Source organism: Carlito syrichta, unplaced genomic scaffold (genome assembly GCF_000164805.1).
Source record: "Carlito syrichta isolate Samal-C Ts95f unplaced genomic scaffold, Tarsius_syrichta-2.0.1 Scaffold305711, whole genome shotgun sequence".
Classification (NCBI taxonomy): Eukaryota; Metazoa; Chordata; class Mammalia; order Primates; family Tarsiidae; genus Carlito; species Carlito syrichta.
The window spans coordinates 386,065-404,595 of record NW_007249807.1 but is presented as its reverse complement, the minus strand read 5'-3'; the positions used below and the strand labels follow the sequence as shown (position 1 = coordinate 404,595).

General features: G+C 35.0%; 1 pseudogene; it reads left to right on the top strand.

Moving 5' to 3' along the window:
• Positions 1 to 13,053: 13,053 nt before the first annotated feature.
• Positions 13,054 to 16,329, top strand: LOC103264754 (annotated as a pseudogene).
• Positions 16,330 to 18,531: the final 2,202 nt, after the last annotated feature.

Here is an 18,531-nt window from a genome sequence, read left to right as displayed (position 1 = left end):
TGACTCATCATTGACTTGATCAACCTCCTGGTCTCAGTCAGTCGTCCTGCCTCAGCCTCCTGAGTAGGTGGGACTACAGGCATGTGCCACCACACCTGGCTAATGTTTTTACTTTTTTGTAGAGATGAGGTCTTACTATGTTTCCCAGGCTGCTCTCAAACTCCCGGCCTCAAGCAATCCTCTCACCTCTGCCTCCCAAAGTTCTGGGATTACAGCCATGAGCCACTGTGCCTGGCCTATATATTATTTCTTATTGTAAATAGAGAATTTCGATTACATATTTACGTTTACTTACACTTGTCTTTTTCCTCTATCCTACCTATTTTTGAATTACTAGTGATCTGCTCTGACGACTTGGAACTCAGGGTAATGATACAAGTTCTGTGTAGTTCAGCTTTCATTGTGGGCTTTTTAAGGTTTTTATGACTGGCCTGGGAATCAGACTCTCATTTGCAACTTTATTTATAAGGATGAATATGTTCCAAGTTTTAACTGACCTACCAATAAACCTTTTGGAACAAAATCAATTTGTAAATCTGGGATTTATTTTATAATCAAATTGTGGAAAATTTAAAGAACAAAATGTTAAATTATCACAGGAATATCATAGAGAGATTAAGAGAAAGTAACTAACAGTCTTCAATCTGGAATGAAATTGACAAAGTCAGGACCAAAAGGGTAGACTTAAATTGACCATTTTTCCAAGTCCAAAGATAAAGTAAATTCTATACTGAATAATACATATATATTGTAATATATATATTTATAGTTATTATAATTAGAAAGTAGTTTTAGACTCTGAAATACCAAAATGAATGAAAGACATTCTTTTTAAAGTTTAGAGGGTCAAAGCAGACATATGACATTCTTCCTTCTGAATGTCTTTTTAAAAATAATTTGTAAGATCCTTTGACATTTAAAATCTACCTAACCGATTCACTGAAAATAATTGAATGCAGTGGTTGAAAGCAAACTTTTAGAATTAGACTTTTATTCAAATCTCAATCTCACTACTTGCCAGTGGCGGACATTTGGCAAATTCTTTAGCCTCACAGGGTATTAGTTTCCCCACCTGGTAAATGGAGGCAAAGATGCCTCCCTCTTATGGTTTTTACCAGGACTAAGTGAGCTGGTCCATTAAAGGACTTGACCCAGTACCTGACACATAGTAGGTGCTCAATAGATAGTGTTCTCTGTCAATCTTCACATTCAGTGTGGGTTTAAAGCTATCATTTACTTTTGTTCGTAGCAGGGGAATATGAAATTTCACCTTTGATTATGTGTTTTACTTATTGCTATGTAAGTTGTTATATTCAGCTGGAGGGAAATGAGAACTCTCCATACAAGCACAACAAAAATCATGATTTCACTCAAAAAATTGAATAAAGTAAATGCTTTATTTAATAAACAGAAGTTGCAGTAAAACCAGTGTAACTCTTAGTTCTGTCCTCTGCTCAGATGATGTAGCTGACAAAAATACACCCCAAGGAAATCAGCACTCCCTTTTTTTTCCAAAAAGGTATTTTACCTAGTTACGAGGCAATAGCTCATTGGGGAGCTGTTGCTTCCTTTGTTTGTCACAGTTCTGTAAAATATTCACCTTAAAATCTGCACTATTAATAAAAAAACGAGGAGAAAAAGGAAGACATTTGTGCTGGAGCTCAATTTGTGGATGGGAAATGGGGGTCAACAGAGGAAAAAAGGATGAAGATAGAACATAGGGGGCATTTTGTAACCTTTAAAAGCCAGATCACGATCGGTAGAGAACAAGTTTGAATTTTCAAACAGTGCTGAGAGTTACAGGTTTAGCTTCAACAACACTGATTGCCTTCTCAGAACTGGGCGTATATTTCTCATCTGAGTATCCCTGTATGTTTATTGTCCTTCTGGGCTCCTTAGCTTTCTCTGTCAGGCATTAATTCATTTCTCCACTCTTGTCCAAGGCTTCTGGTCACTGAAACTACCCAACATGATACTGGGCTTCTTTCCCCCTCTCCGTGCTTCCTTTGCATTCACTTTAATCACTAGGAGAGTCCTTGTTCTCCTTTTACTCATTGGAGAACAAAATAATTCCATGGGATGTTTTGTTTTGATCTTTAAAATGAAAAAGATTTAGAGGCTACCAAGGTAAGATATGCTGTAGAAAAGAATGAAAACAGAAAATGGGTAGTTCGTGTGGGATAGCAGGCTAAGATACATCCAGGATGATTCTTTATCCTTATATGAGTCACCTGTGGTTTCCAGGGGACACCTTTTGAAATAAAGGGTTTTTAAAAGTTTCTTTTTCTTGCATGATATAATTGAAGCTGAGATGTTTGTTTCCAATATGCTCTTTAATAATCTCAACTCAAGATGAACTATTTTGCATAAGCAGATTAACACTTCATCATCCCTTCCTTGGAATAATTCACAACCACTAGATCAGTTAGCTAAGTACTGGAAATTTGCCCGGTTCACCATTGTACTTAAAGAGAAGGGTTTACTGTGGGCAGTAATAGAAGTGGTAGATCCCTGTTTTCTCTTCTGCTCCCAGCTTAACTTCCATTTTGTTTTCCTCCGTCAAATCATCATTTGGCAAACACAAGCATTCCCTCAACGTGGGACCAACTCTTCAAAATCAAGCCATCCCGAATATATTCAGTAGTGTTATGATTTACCAGCTAGTGATGCTCCACTTCCACACGCGACATCCTCAGATTGCAGTTTATTGTGGGAATGCTCCCAAATGTTTACACTTGAGAATGATTCTCTGTCTAACCTGGTGCTAATACAAAATACTATTTCCATCTAGAATGATTTTAGTGATGCGACTCAATTAAAGCAGAGGTCAGAAAAGTGAATTCAGAGTGTGCTATGAGTTAGCAAAAATGTCCCATATATTAAGGAAAAATAAATAAATAATTTTAAGAAGCCCTATAGTATTCCTGCTTCCAATTGAAATCTGACGTAGCTTTGCTGAGATTTGTTACGATAAAGATGAAATGGGGAGGACATAGGCATTTCCTACATAATTGTAACTTTTAGGGTTTTTTCCAAGAACATTTTCTTGGAAATGTTGTCTAAAAAGAATTTGTGAAATATACTCATCTACTAGATACGTAAATATATGCCTATTACTGCTTGGTAAATTTAATGAGGCATATATAGCTTTTAGAAAACATTGGAATTTCACTGAGCTATTCAAAATGATTTTAGAGTATGTCTATCTGATTAAATAGATGTTTATTGTACACTAGCACATGGTGATATGTAAAGTGAGCCCTAAAATGAGTTGCTATGTATAACATTTTGGGATATTTGCTTCTCTGAGCATAGGATGAGTTACATGTTTTGTTCATAAGTAAAGATTTGTTTCTAGTTAGCGTTAACTTTTTAAGACTTTTTCTGAAGGTAATTATAGTAAACTCTAAAATGAACACACACACACACACACACACGTGTGAACAAAATACATAACAGATAATTACTTCAATTAGTGTCTGTAATAAAAACAAGTATTTGCAATTGCATTGAACTACTTAGGAGAAAACATTCATATCAAGACAAAGAGATGCTCATTTCCCTCTGTACAATTTGGGTTGTTGCTGTAGGACCAGGACTTGCTCATAACTCGAACAGGCAATGCATGGCATTTATTCTGCATGTCAAAGGTTTTTATTTTACTTTATTTTGCTTTTTTAGCTCTCATTCTTAAACAATTTAAATCTATTTCCTAACTCTATCTCCAAAAATAATTCTTCATTTAGAAAGGATCATGTTTCCATGTTTTTGGCCCTCTCAGATGTATTGGATTATTTGTGCAGAGGTTCAGCAACTTGATATTTATTCCTTAAATTTCTCTTCCTTTTCAGTAGCAAGTCATCTCAGATATAGTCCCATAATTATTTTACCATGTTTCTTTTAAGAAAAAAATTGGTATCCCTTTTCTACAAATATTACTCAATATAATTTTGGACAGGCTTTCATGGTGGTTCTAACAGTAGTTTCTTTCAAGTTAGAAAAACATTTGCCTTTAATTGCCCTCAGTTGGATTTTGTAGAGCTATCTGACATTCTGGAAATTTTCAGGTAAAATTCTGTGCATGTGCTAAAACAGGGGAACAATTTTTGACATGGTGATTTAATTTGGTTTATGCCCTATTAACTTACAAAGCAGCATATTCATTTAAGTAAGCTTTTTTTAAAAAAAAATTAATAAGGAGTTAGAAAAGCTAGTGAACTGATTTCAAAGCAAGACATAGGATTTTTTTTTTTTTTTTTTTTAATTTTTAAGCAGATTCTTAACCTCCACAACTTTTGGAGGTTAATTTGTACCTTTTTGGAATACAAGTTTCTCTTATAAATTATGGAGCTCTTTTCATAAATACATGTTAAAAGTTAAATTTTTGAGTATTTTGAAGATATTGAAATTTGGATAGTTATATGTTTATTTTCATCATGTACTTTATTGCATTGTAATATTTCTGAGTTCTTTACTGTTTTTGTTTTTGTTTTTAGCTTCTCAAATAGATTGCAATCATTTGACAATGTCTTCCAATGTCTTCCATTGTTACTTAGTTTCTACTTTATACTTCACTATCTACTTCACGTCTTCTCTTGGATGTTTAATAGGCATACCAAATCTAACAAGCCCGAATCTGAACTCTTTGATTCTTAAATCTACCCCTAAAGCTGGATTCTCTTTTACTGTCTTTGTGAAAGACTATTTCATTCTTCCAGCTTTGGGACAAAAAAAATCTCATTTATCTTTGACATTCTCTGTCTTTCACATCCCACGTTTAATTTATCAACATATTTGATCAGCTTATCCTTGAAAATCTTTTCAATATTTTATCACTTCTCTCTACCGCCACTGCTACAACTACACCTCATGAACAAATCACTGTCTTCTCTCACCTAGATTATTGCAATAGTCTCCTCACTGGGCTTTTTATTTTCATCTTTGTGCAACTATAGTTTATTCTCAGCACAGCAGCTAGAATAATCCTTCTAGGAAGAAGTAAATCCCATCACCTTTTTGTTCAAAATTATTAGATGCTTACCCTCTCTTGTACAGTAAAACTCAAGTTCCCTGCAAAGGCTGGCACATTCCCTTGGATCTGCTCTTCTCTCCTCAATGCTCTGACTTGATTTTCTACATTGCCCCTTACTCAGCTCCAGTCACACTGGCTTCCTTCATGTTACTCCAACAGGCCAAGTATGTTATGCCCAGGACCTTGAACTTCCTCTTCCCCTTGATTTGTAATGGCCTATTCAGAATATCTACTGGCTCCTACCCTCGCTTCCTTTTAATCTCTTCTTAAATGTCATCTTATCAGAGAGAACGTTCCATAACCTCCTATATAGAATAGCACCCTTCTACCACCATCAATCTCTGAACTTCATTCTGCTTCATTATTCCTTGTGATTACCCTTATTATTATTTGATATGTTATGCATTTCTTAAAATTTGTTATGAGTTTTTTTTTCCTCCTCCATTAGACTGTAAACATGAAATAGATACCTTGTTTAGTAAACATTGTACTCCAGGGTTTAGCACCAAGTAAGCTCATGACAAATATTAATTGAAAAGATGTATGAGTGAATTGCACAGCACTCCATACAAGTAAACACTACCTGTGCATTACAACACACGTTTGTGGTTGAAATAGTTATTTAAAAAGTATAAGCACTTAAGCAATTATTTGTCACAACCTTGTTTGTCTTTAGAATAACCTCATTTTCACAGAATACTTCAATAAAGTTTGGGTGCATGCGGAATCATCAAAACTCTTAGTAGATCTTACTTTAAATTTCTAAAACAAAAAGTTTATGTTCCCCATTATTCTGCTTCAAGCTTTCTTTATGTTTCCCATCAATGTCACCATCAACTATTATTCATTGTTCACCTGCTGTAATTCAAACTTAGTTTGCCAGTATTATTATTCTAGTAGTTTGCACTTTGTCTCTAGAGAAGTAGCAAAAATTGGAAGGTTATAAGACAAAGAAAATGTATGCTATATTATGGGTAATGATGAGAATTATTACCAACTAGTATAATTTTATTGACTCAGAGCTGACTCTGAAATATTACTGGGGAGCTGTGTTACCTGCCTGCATGTCATTCCTGATGCTTTCAATTTTAATAACAATTTACTCATTTTTTATTAATTTCCAGATGGTAAGATTGACGTTAAGAAATTGAGCATTTGGTTATCGATCAAACTACTTTAAGGCTATGCACGATAATGAATCAGTAAAAGAAACTTCTGCTTTATTTTTAACAGTAAAAGTACTGTTTTACTATTTGTTTTTATTTCTTTCTTGATTTCTGTTGGGAGTGTGATCTAGGTTATAGTCACCTCACGATTAATCCTTTCATCTCTTCACCATTAATCCACTCAAATATTGAATCTGATAATAATTTGAAATTCGAAGTTTTTATATGAAGACCCACAAAAGAACAGTGGTTCTTCTGTTTTTTATTTCCCAATCTCCTTGTACAAATGAGGCAACGTGTTTTCTGCAGTTAACACGGTGTCCACAAGTGCCTTGTTACTACTGAAGCAAAAAAAAAAAAAAAAAAAAAAGGCATGCTTCAAAGAGGAATTTACCATAATCATATCAAAGGTAAATCACTGAGTCTAAAAATCTGTTAGTAATATCTATATGAATTATTTACAATATAGCAACTAATAGGCTAGCTCTATTTTTTCTTTTTGCCTTAAAACCCCTTCTTAAAGCTTTATGCTTAAATGTCATAACCAATAATTAATTATTTATATTAAGTGTAATGATTTTTTGACATCTGTAAACTTCTGGTTTCTGTAAAAAATTGCTTTTATTAAAAAATGCATGCATGAGAGAATATGCCATCACAAGCAACAAATTCCATTGCCTAGAGAAAGACTTCTCACTTGGGTAAGCAAATATAAAATGTCTACTTTTTATACCATAAGATTTCAAACACATTAGGGTAGCCCTAACTTCCAAATACAAAAGACCATTTCATGTGCTATGTCTATATGATTCTAAAATAACATTGGAATTTGACCGTTAAAGAGTAGGCACACTTCCTTAAGCATAATTACTTTTACCCAGAACAGTCTAATTGGGCCTATAATTATTCACTTACAGATGAGACTTTCATATTTTGTTCATACTAGTATTTATTATACAATCTGTTCTAAAGCTAGAAACAAATATATTTATTATACATTTGAGAGTCTAAGTTGCTTGAGGCAGCAATAGAAATTTTTAAATTACTGAGCATTTTTTAATATTGCAGATTAGAAATATTTTTCTACCCTCAAGCTTCTCTCAGATCATCAAATGCTAACAACTTTTATTCCTCTGGCTCAGTTCTGCATCCATTTATCAAAGGATTAAGAACCATTTTTTTTAACTGTTCTTTTGAGGTCAGTCTAGGTTGGAGAAAAATATTTCACCAAACTTTCACTACCATTGTAAATGGTTGAGGGCCATCAGAGAACATATATCTGGAAGTTAGGACATTTGATTCAAATCAGCAGACCATTTTGGATGAATTTTAAGCAAGTCAGGACCTTGATTCATGGGTCAATTTCATTGCTTTCCACATTTTCTGTAGTTGAAACATGACCTGTTTTCCATAACAAATGGTGTTCTGAGACCTATGTAGAATTTAAAATTGAATGAAAAAGTTTTTGTGGCTAGTTACCAACTCAGATTTAATTGTGACAACAACCCAAACACTTTATATATTTCAACTAATTTATAGTCAAATTATCGAGGAGCATCAACACTAATATGTAAACTTAAAATGTTGTGTTTTTTTTTCACTGCCAACAGGTTGATCAATGAACATCTCTAGGGAACACATTAATCTTGAAGTCCTGCCACAGGACTAAAACTCAATGCACTTGCACATTTTTAATCATGTTTATTATTAAAACAATTACTATTTTTTTCCTACCCACCCTACCCCCAGCAGATTAAACTCTAGAAGCTTGGAAGTTTAGAAATGTGTACATGTGGTAGGGGGTTTGGGTGAGGGAATGTACGTTCTGGTTTCCAAATCATTACCCAACCTTTTCCATAGTGTGTGTCTTTCTAGAAAAGTAAAAGTTGGGTGGAGGGATAAAGGAGGCAGACTTCTTGGATGACAAAACCCTGGCAAAACTTGTCCTCTTTTTGACTGGTGCAAACTCCTCAACCTGCTCATTTTCCATGGACTTGATGTTGACTTGTAGGGCTCTGTAGGTGAAAAGCTCACCTGGGAATTAGTGACCCCTTGCGAAATGAAACCATGAACTTGAGCCCATTTGCAGCCTCATTGGCATTAATCTGAAAAATGCATATCTGACATACACACTCCTATGACCCCCTGTAAAACCATGCATCTCTGTGTTATCCAAACTCTTGGTGGGTTCTCTTATAGTAATAGACATTGAGTGGACAGTTCCTCTCTTCTCTCAGCCTGAAAACCCCAGCTTTGGTAGCACAGAAAGCAGAAAGTCTGATGGTTAAATAAACATCCAGCCAGGAAACAAAATGAAGGTCCCTCATTTTTCAGACCCTCCATATTTATAAGGGATTCTTTTTGGACCTTTTCCACGGGTTTACAGAAGGAAAAACATGCCACTCATCAGCATGGGAGACAGTCAGACAGAACGAGTTTTTTTTCCCCCAGAACATTTTCTATAATGTTTGACTCATAATCTTCATCTTATATCAATGGAGGATGGTGGTGGTAGTAGTATCACGAAGGGAGTGACCTTAACAGTTGGAGATTTTCTGAACTTAGGACTTAAATGTCTTAGCTGTGGGTCTTACTTATTAATTTTGATATAATCTATTACTTTAGTTGGATTTTCACAAGTCAGTTTATTTTCAAGGAAAAATAGTTAAATTGGAATGTATAAGTAACTGTGGACTTGGATTTCAATCTCGACTCTACCACCTATTAGCTGTATTAATAATGGGCAAGCTTATTAATAGTTCTGAATTTCAAATTCCACAGCTGTAAGATGTAAATAATATCTTTTCATAGAGTGTCAAAAAAAAAAAATAGACAATGCCTATCATATTTAAATAACCTAGGAAGATGTATGGCAAAGTCATTTTCTCCACGTTGAGGCTAGAAAACTGACAACTTCAAAGACTACAGAATTTTCTAAAGTAACAGAGACAGTATTTGAAATCAGATCTAAGGCCTATGTGTTTCCCACGGCTACATCCCACCACTATATTTGTTACCTAGAAAAAATATCAGCTGACATATTTTCCTTAAGTGTACCAAATGCAACTTCTAATTTGAAAATGAAAGTTTAAGAATTTATTTCTGGCCATTGCCAGGCCATTGCTAGGCCACTGCCACCGCCATCGCCTTACTAAACTCTGGTGTGGCCATGTGCTCTTTGAGCTATGGCCATCACCATGCTTCCTGGCTTTGGTCCCCTTCCCTGCCTTGGGGAAGTGAAACTCCTTTTTCTTTCTCTCTCTCTCTCTCTGTAATTTGCTTTCTAAATAAACTATATTTCTAATTTTAAAAAAAATTTTAATTAAAAAATAAAGATTTATTTCTAAGAAAGATTCAGAATATTATTTGCATATGCAGTATTGCCAATCAACAGTGAGAAATATATGGTAAAAAAACAAGGTTCGATATAAAATAGAATCAGCACTGAGGCAAATCCGCAAAGTAAAGTTTGTGAAGTGAAGGCCTATCTACTTGATAAAGGTGGGTTACTAAGAAAATGCCCAGACTAAATCACAACCAATTACACAACTTGGAATACAAAAGATAAGCACCATTAGTTTAGGCTGCACACAACACTGTATTGCTCTTCAGACCAAAAGGTACTTTCTTCAAGGGTATGTATGAAGAAGATGCTGAGCAATGGATTAATAATGTGTCCAACTGCATCATCACAGTAGTAAACAGAATCTCTCAAAACAGGCTAAATTTTTTATAACAAAGGGAAATTTATGGGAAGCCAAAGATGTTCCTGTATGTACCCTAAAATTTGTAATGACAGATAATTATCAAATTAGTGTGCATAAATCTGGGTTTTAGAGGTGATGCCAACTCCTGTCATTATAAGAATTTCTGCAAATTCTGGAAAGGTATCTAAGTGCAGTTAGCTTCAAGCTGAAGTTGAGATGACCTTCCAGGACCCACGTATTCATTGTAAAGATAGTAGCCCAAGATCTAGGACTTTTTAACTACAAAGATCTGTTTTTCATTTGTAACATAAATCAATGTTCTCTAAGTATTTTCCAAGATTCAGGGCCAAAAACTTTGCCAAAAGTAGTTTGTGCCACAAAGCTAACTGCACAGTAAATAAGAATAAAAAGGGTTTCTTAATTATTTCCATGTTAGATTTCTAATAAGAATCTACTGGAAAATTTGGTATTTTTGTTTTATAGAAGTCATTCTTTTATATACCTTAAATCTGAGACTATTTTGAATATCCAAAGTTTTAAAATGTGTGTTCATATAAAAATATGTAATTATTATAGATTATTACCCTGCTTATCTTCTATTGTTTAATTAAACTCATTTCCAGATACCAACTTATTTATTATAGGCATCAGATTTTATTTTTCATCTACAATATAGATGTTACAATGTAACATTTGTTACCAAAAAACTTTCAACAAAGCATTTTTAACTTAATTCCTAATCTTACAATGATATCCTTTTCCAGATAACCTAGGAGAATTGAAGACATTTTCAAGCTAAAAATTTCAGAAATGAATTTACCTACCAGAAATACGAGAGCTGTATTAAAACTGCTCTTAAACTTAGGGTGTTTCACTTGATGTTTTTTTTTCTATTTAAAATATCAGCTGTAAAGCATGATTTAAACTCACTTTAGTTTTAGAGAGTAATCAGCTATGCTAATCATCTTGAAGGAAAAATACATTGAAAGCTATAATCTGCTGACATTTTACATCTTGTAAATAAAGGGAATAGAATCATGCATTTCATCAATGGGAGAAATAATTCAATATGCCAATACTGTGAAAATGAAGGAAAAAAAGTTACAGTTTTTATCAAAATCAAAATACTGGCTAAAGTATTGCCTACTACAGAGGTAGTGAAATATTTCTGATCTCTCACTGAAAAAAATAATAATACAATCACTAATGGTTAAATTAGATAATAGTTATTAGAGCAGCTCCTCCCATGTAACCTAAGAACACAATTAACTTTGATTGGCAACTACCACCCATTCAGCAGTATCACTCAGATGCCTTACTGCTAGAAATTATAAAATTATATGATATTAGAACTTCACCTTTTATCATTTAACCTTCCCCCTTAACATTAGAGGTGAGAAAGTTAAAAATAACACGTGCACAGGACCAGCATCAGATCTGACATTGATCTGTCCGTCTGATAATTGTTAGCCACAGCCATTGGGGATGTTACTTCATCTCTTTGAGTCTCTGTTTGTAAATTTGGAATAATAATAGTTTTGTACCAAACTTGAGAGGTATTATAAGGATCAAACGAGGTGACGTATGGACGCGCTTCGTAAATGGTTATTTCGTGAATTATGGAAAATTATATGTTCTTGCACAGCATGAAGTTTGCATATACATATGCAACACACCTAACTGCACAGGAAAGAAATATGAGGACAAAGCCTGCTCTTTTTTTCCTCTTACCCAAATTCCAAATTGAAAGGCTTGTGGGGTCACTGCCTAATAAGCATGCACCAGGCAGGGTTTTATTACCCTATTATCTTATATCCTAAAGTTTGCTCTCCAACCTGACTCTAACATAACATAGTATAACATAACATAAAATAACACAACATAACAAATATAACAAAGTTTATCCATAAACCATCCATCTTTTGTGAATTTCCAGACTCTAGCGACCCTTGGAAGACACTTACCTATCCTCTTTGAAGTCTGCTCCATTTAGGGCTGCATCTACAGATCAACAAACCTGGAATTTTCTATCCCCTTATCTTAACAAAACATCTCATATGCCAATTTCTCAAAATTCCTCAAATAAAAACCACAAATTACCAGTCAATAAATCTTTGAATCTGTCTAAGATCAACAAGCACCCACTCGGAAGTGTCCACCTTCCTGAGCTAAACCACTGAAAATCTCACATGTATTAATTTGTGATTTTTTTGTAACTTTTTCCTTCCTAAAATGTATGTAACCAAGTCACTGTTCAGCCACAATGGGCATACGTTCTCAGGACTAAATCATCTCAGAATAAACCATCTTAGAATATTTTACAGAGTTTGACATCTTGTTTGTCAACAAACAGAATAACTAGGAAGCGAACTCAATTGAGACACATGCTTTTTTACGCTCTGGGGTACTTGGAAAGACATTGGATGCATATCTGGTGGTACCAGGTCTAGGAACCTTGGTCTGGTTCCTGCCAGCCTTGATGGTCACTACTCTAGAATGGCTCATAAGGAAAACCTCCAACAAGACAAGAAAGAATTGGAGAATCTTGATCTTGTTTTAGAATTTTGGAGTTTGAGCATTATCCTTTTGCCTCTCAAGAATCCAGAAATCCTGGAAGCTATTTTCCCAGAATCCCTTTTCCACAGCCTAGTTTCTACCATTGAAAGGCACCCCATAATATTTGGTAGGCGAAATAGAAACAGAGACTGATGTACGGGCAAAAGATAAACATGGTGTTTTTTCAGAGGCTTCACGTGTCCTGTAAATCAACTGCTTCAGTGCTTCAAGCAGCTGTTATGTCTGCAGTGGTGTCCTGAAGCTCCTGTAATTTCCTTTGTCATTACCTGCAACTTCCAGATTCAGAGGTACCTTTCCTGACTTTGTTTTTCTAGCTTTTCTAATGCTTTCATATGCATGTATTTTTTTAAATTTAAAATTTTAAAAAATTTATTAATTGATTAATTGCCTAATAATTAATTTGAGTTGGAGTCTCACTCTGTTGCCTAGGCTAGAGTGCAGTAGTGCCATCACAGCTACAGCAACTGCAAATTGCTCGGCTCAGGCGATCCTTTCACCCTAGCCTTCCAAGTAGCTGGGACTATTTATTGTAGAGACAAAGATCTTGCCATGTTGCCCTGGCTGGTTTCAAATGCCTGGGGCTTGGGCAATCCTCTTTCCTTTGCCTCCCAAAGTACTGGGATTACAGGTATGAGCCACCATGCCCAGCTGGCATGTAATCTTTAATGTTAACTCTCTTTCTGTTTTCTTTATAAAACCCAGACTAATACAGTAATTCACTTTACTTAGGTATTTATAAGAATATATTTGTCAATTCCTAACTGCTATATAACACACCCAAAACTAAGTAGCTTAAAACAACAACAATGAAATTAAACTAGAAATCAGTTAAAGGAAGATATCTAGAAAAACTAAAAGTATTTGAAAATTAATAAGATACTCCTAAATAATCCATGGGTTGAAGAAGAAATAGAATAGAAATTAGAAAGTATTTTTATCTAAATGAAAAGATAAACACAACATGTAATAATTTATGGGATGCAAATAAAGCACTACTTAGAGAGAAATTTATAGAACTAACTGCTTGTATTGAAAAAGTCAGAGGATTTTAAATCAGTGACTCCAGCTTTCATTTTGAAATAATAGAAAAAGAAGAACAATTAAATCCAAAGTAAGCAGAAGAGTAAATAATAAAGAGGGGAAATCAATAAAGTAGAACACAAAACAATAGAGAATATCAATGAAACAAAAAGCTGGTTTTTGAAATCAATGAAGTTGGTAAATGGTTTAAAAAAATGTAAAGACTAATATCAGGAATATCACAGGTGGTATAACTACAGATCTTATTGATGTTTAAATAATAAAAAGAAACATTATGAATAATCTGATGACAGTACATTTGACAAATTAGATTAAATTTATTGATAGGTATAAACTGTCAATCATCAGAGTGAAATAATTAAGCCAAATGGCCCTACGTTTATTAAATATGTCAGATCTGCATATAAAAACTTCCACACAAAGGAAACTCAAAATCTGTATGACTTCATTGATGAATTCTATTTAATTTGTAGAGGAAAAAAAATACCAAGTCTACACAAATTCTTCCAGAAAATTTATGAAGAAAGAATATTTCACAGCTCATTTTATGAGCTCAGCATTTCTCTGGTATAAAAAAGACAATATAACAAGAGAAAACCATGAAATCACATGCCTCACCAAAACAGATGCTAAAGTTCTTAACATTGTAGTAAATCTATCACAATGGCTTATACAAAAGATAAAACATTATGATCAAGTGGGATGTATTGCACAAATACAAGTTTTATTTACTATTCAAAATTAATAACTCACCATGTTCACAGACATCAACTCTCCCTTATAAATATAATCATCCCATCAGAAGCAGAAAAGGTATTTGAAAAATCTATCTATCCATAAATAAGAAAGAGAAGGAACTTCCTCAGCCTTAATGAGGAAAGGCTAAATACCAGGAACAAAGCAAAAATGTCTATTCCTGTTTCTCTTCAGCACTGTACTGGAGATTTTATTCAGTACAGTAAGGCAATAAAAATATGCAACAGCAATCATAATGAAAATGATCAATTAAAACTGTATTTATAGACAATGTGTTTATATAAAAAATACTGATAAATCTATAAAATAATAATTAGATTAGCAAGGTTGCATGATACAAGGGTAATATATAAAAATCAGTTGTTTTCTATATATTAATAATAAGCAACTTGAAATTAAAGTTTAAATTTTTAACTTTAAAATTACTATTTAAAATAACATCAAATTATGAAATTTTAAAGGAAAAATTTGTCAAAAAACATCCAAGACCTGTAAACTGAAAACAATAAAGAATTACGGGGAGAAGGAGAGAAAAGGGGAGAGGGAGAGGGACACAGAGGGACATTTGTTCTAGTGCAGGCTACTAGAACAAATACCATAGAATAGGTGATTATTTCTCACAGTTTTGGAGACTGAGAAGTCCAAGGTCAAGGCACTGACCGATTTCATTTCTGTTTTGCTGGTCCTCTTTATGATTTGCAAACAGCCACCTTTTTGCAAATTTTGCACAGTGAGAGCAAAAGGGCTCTTGTCTCTTTTCCTGTAAGGGCACTAAACCCATGATGGGAGCCCCACCTTCATGACTTCATCTAAACTTCATAACTTCCCAAAGGCCCAGTCTCACTTTCAAATACCATTACATTGGGGAATAGTACTTCACCATGTGAATCTGAAATAACACACACATTCAGTCTACAGCAAGAGTTCAAACCAAACCAAAACAACTCAGTAAATTCTTGTTCAGGATTAGAGAGCTCAGTATAAGATATCAACTCTCCCTTTGAAACTTTAGATTAAATCGAATCTGTATCCATCTTTTAAAAGGTGAACACTATTTTAATAGAAATCAATATACTGATTATAAAATTCATTTAGAAATACATTTTGTATATAAAATGTATAATGATGTTTAAAAAATGGAGACAAACCCTGATCTCGAGATTTATTATAAGGTAACTAATTAAGACAGTGAGCTATTGGCTTAAAAATGGAAAAATAGATGAATGGGTCAATAAATAAACCCACACATATATGGCCAATTGGGGCAATTCACTGGGAAAATAACTCTTTTCAGGAATAATGCTAGGACAATTGGTTAAACACATGAAAAAAATAGAAAGCTTGAGCTATACTTTATAACTAATAAAAATTCATTCAGGAGGAATGATCAATCTAAACACAAAACTTAAAAAATGAAATAAAATTTCCAAGGCTGGGCATGATGGTTCACACCTGTAATCCCAGAACTTTGGGAGGTGGAGGTGGGAGGATCCCTTGAGTCCAGGAGTTCGAGACCAGCCTGGGCAACATAATGAGATTTCATATACACAAAAAATTTAAAAATTAGCCGAGTTCCCCCGCCCCTGACTGGCAGTGCAGATGCCGCACGATGCCTGGAGTTAACCAAAAAAGGCATGAACCAGCAGCAGGAGATCATCAGAACACTGGCAGCCTTCCTCAAAAAGTCCGGGAAACTAAAAGTCCCTGGATGGGTGCACACAGTCAAGATGGCCAAGTGCAAGGAGCTTGCTCCCTATGAAGAGAACTCCTCTCCACACGAGCTGGCTCCACAACACGGCACCTGCACCTTCGGGTGATGCTGGGGGGGTTGGCTCCATGACCAAGATCTACCGGCTCGTCAGAGAAACAGCGTCATGCCCAGCCACTTCAGCCGAGGCTTCAAGGGTGTGGCCCGCCAGTCCTCCAAAACCTACAGGGGCTGAAAGTGGTGGAAAGGACCCAGATGGGGGCCGCAAACTTGACACCCCAGGGACAGGGAGATCTGGACAGAATTGCCGGACAGGTGAGAGCTGCCAACAGGAAACATTAAAGCAAACGATGCTGGGTTATAAATTACCTCCTTCGGAAAAGAAAGAATGAAGAAAGGAATTAGCCCGGTGTGGTGGTGTGCGCCCGTAGTCCCAGTTACTTGGGACACTGATACAGGAGGATCACTTGAGCCCAGAGATCGGAGGCTGCAGTGATGTGTTCCAGCCAGAGTGAGACTCTGACTCAATAAATAAATAAATAAACAAACGAACAAACAAATAAATGAAATTAAACTTCCAGAAGCAAACAGGAAAAATATGTGTGACTTTGAGTTACGCACAGTTTTTTTAGATTCAACAGTAAAGGCATAATTCATAACAACAACAAAAAAAGGATAAATTGAATTTTACCCAAATGAATAACTCTGCAAACGACTTTTTGTTGTTGTTGAGTCCGGGTCTCAGTCTGTCGCCCAGATCACAGCTCACTGCAACCTTGAAGTCCTAGGCTCAGGCAATCCTTCTGCCTCAGCCTCTCAAATAGTTGGGACTATAAGCATGCACCACCACATCCAACTAATACATATGCATACATACATATCTATCTATCTATCTATATATCTATCTATATATTTTGGTAGTGATGAGGACTTGCTCTATTGCATAGGCTAGTGTCAAACTCCTGGACTCAAGCAATCCTCCTGCCTTGGCCTCCCAGAGCATTGGGATTATAGGACTGAGTTACCATGCCTGGCCCAAAAGACTGTTTTGTTTTGTTTTGTTTTTGAGTTGTAGTCTCACTCTATTGCCTAGTACTGCTCACAGCCACTGCAGCCTCAACCTGCGGGGCTCAGGTGATCCTTCTGCCTCAGCCTACCTGGAACTACAGGCATGCACCACCATGCCTGGCTAATTATTTATTATTATTATTATTATTATTATTTATTGTAGTGACAAAGTCTCACCCAATTGCCTAGGCTGGTCTCAAACCCCTGGGCTCAGGCAATCCTCTTGCCTAGGCCGCTCAAAGTGCTGGGATTACAAGCGTGAGCCACCACGTCTGGTTTACATTTTTTAAAAATAAAAAAGACAAGTCACACAGTAGAAGCAAATATTTGCAGGTTACATATCTGATAAAGAATTCATCTTTAAAATATATCAAGAATTATCAAAGCTCAATAAGAAAACCCACAACCTAAATTAATTAATTAATGACATTATTTTCCATTATGGTAACACAAATTAAATCCATAATGAGATACAAATTATACACACTAGAATCCAAAATTTAAAAAACTGACCATATCAATTGTTGGCAAGGATGAGGAACCAGAATTCCTATGCATCATTGGAGGGAATTTAAAATGGTACGGTCTTTTTTGCAAACTGTTTGGCAGTTCTTAATATGTTAAAGACAAACACATACAAAGCACATAACCTGGACATTTCACTCAGAGTTATTTATTCAAGAGAAATAAAGCATATGTCTCCACAAAATTTATACGTGTATGTTCAGAACAGCTTTATTTATGATAGTCAGAAATTGGAAACAACACAAATGTCCATTAACAGATAAGTGCATAAATGAATTGTGTTGCATCCATATGATGAAAGACATGAGCTATTAAAAACAACATGGGCACATTTAAAAATAACCAAGCTAAGTAAAATGATTTATATGATTTCACTCATATAAAACTTTAGAACATGTAAACTAACCTATAGGACAGAGAGCAGATCAGTGGTTGACTCAGGATATGGAGAGATTGCAAGGGGCATGAGGAAACTTTTGGGGGTGATGGATATTCTTATTATTTTAATTGTGGTAATTATTTCATGATTGTATCCTCATGTTAGAACCCACAAATTATATTCTTTACATAGGTAAATTTTATTGTGCATCCATTATACCTCAAAAAAGCTGTAAAACAAAAACTTGAGTCCTCAAGATGTAACTAACTTATCTGGCAACCCTCTCAGGTCCCTTCCCACTATGGGAACTTTTTCTGTCCTCTCAACAAATCCTGCTCTCAAAAAAAAATTAAAAAAAAAAAATAACTTATCCAATGTTACCTCTGCCCAAGGAAGTGTTCAACTGGTCCTCACAAGTCATAAGGCCAGCCCAGAATCACTGTGGGATGGGATTACAAACAACATAATTTATCTGAGACCATTTTGTAATAATCGATTACAATGTCTGTAACTTTCAACCTAGTCCTTTTTCAATGCAAGTGTACTACACAGCATTAATATTGCAGAAGTAT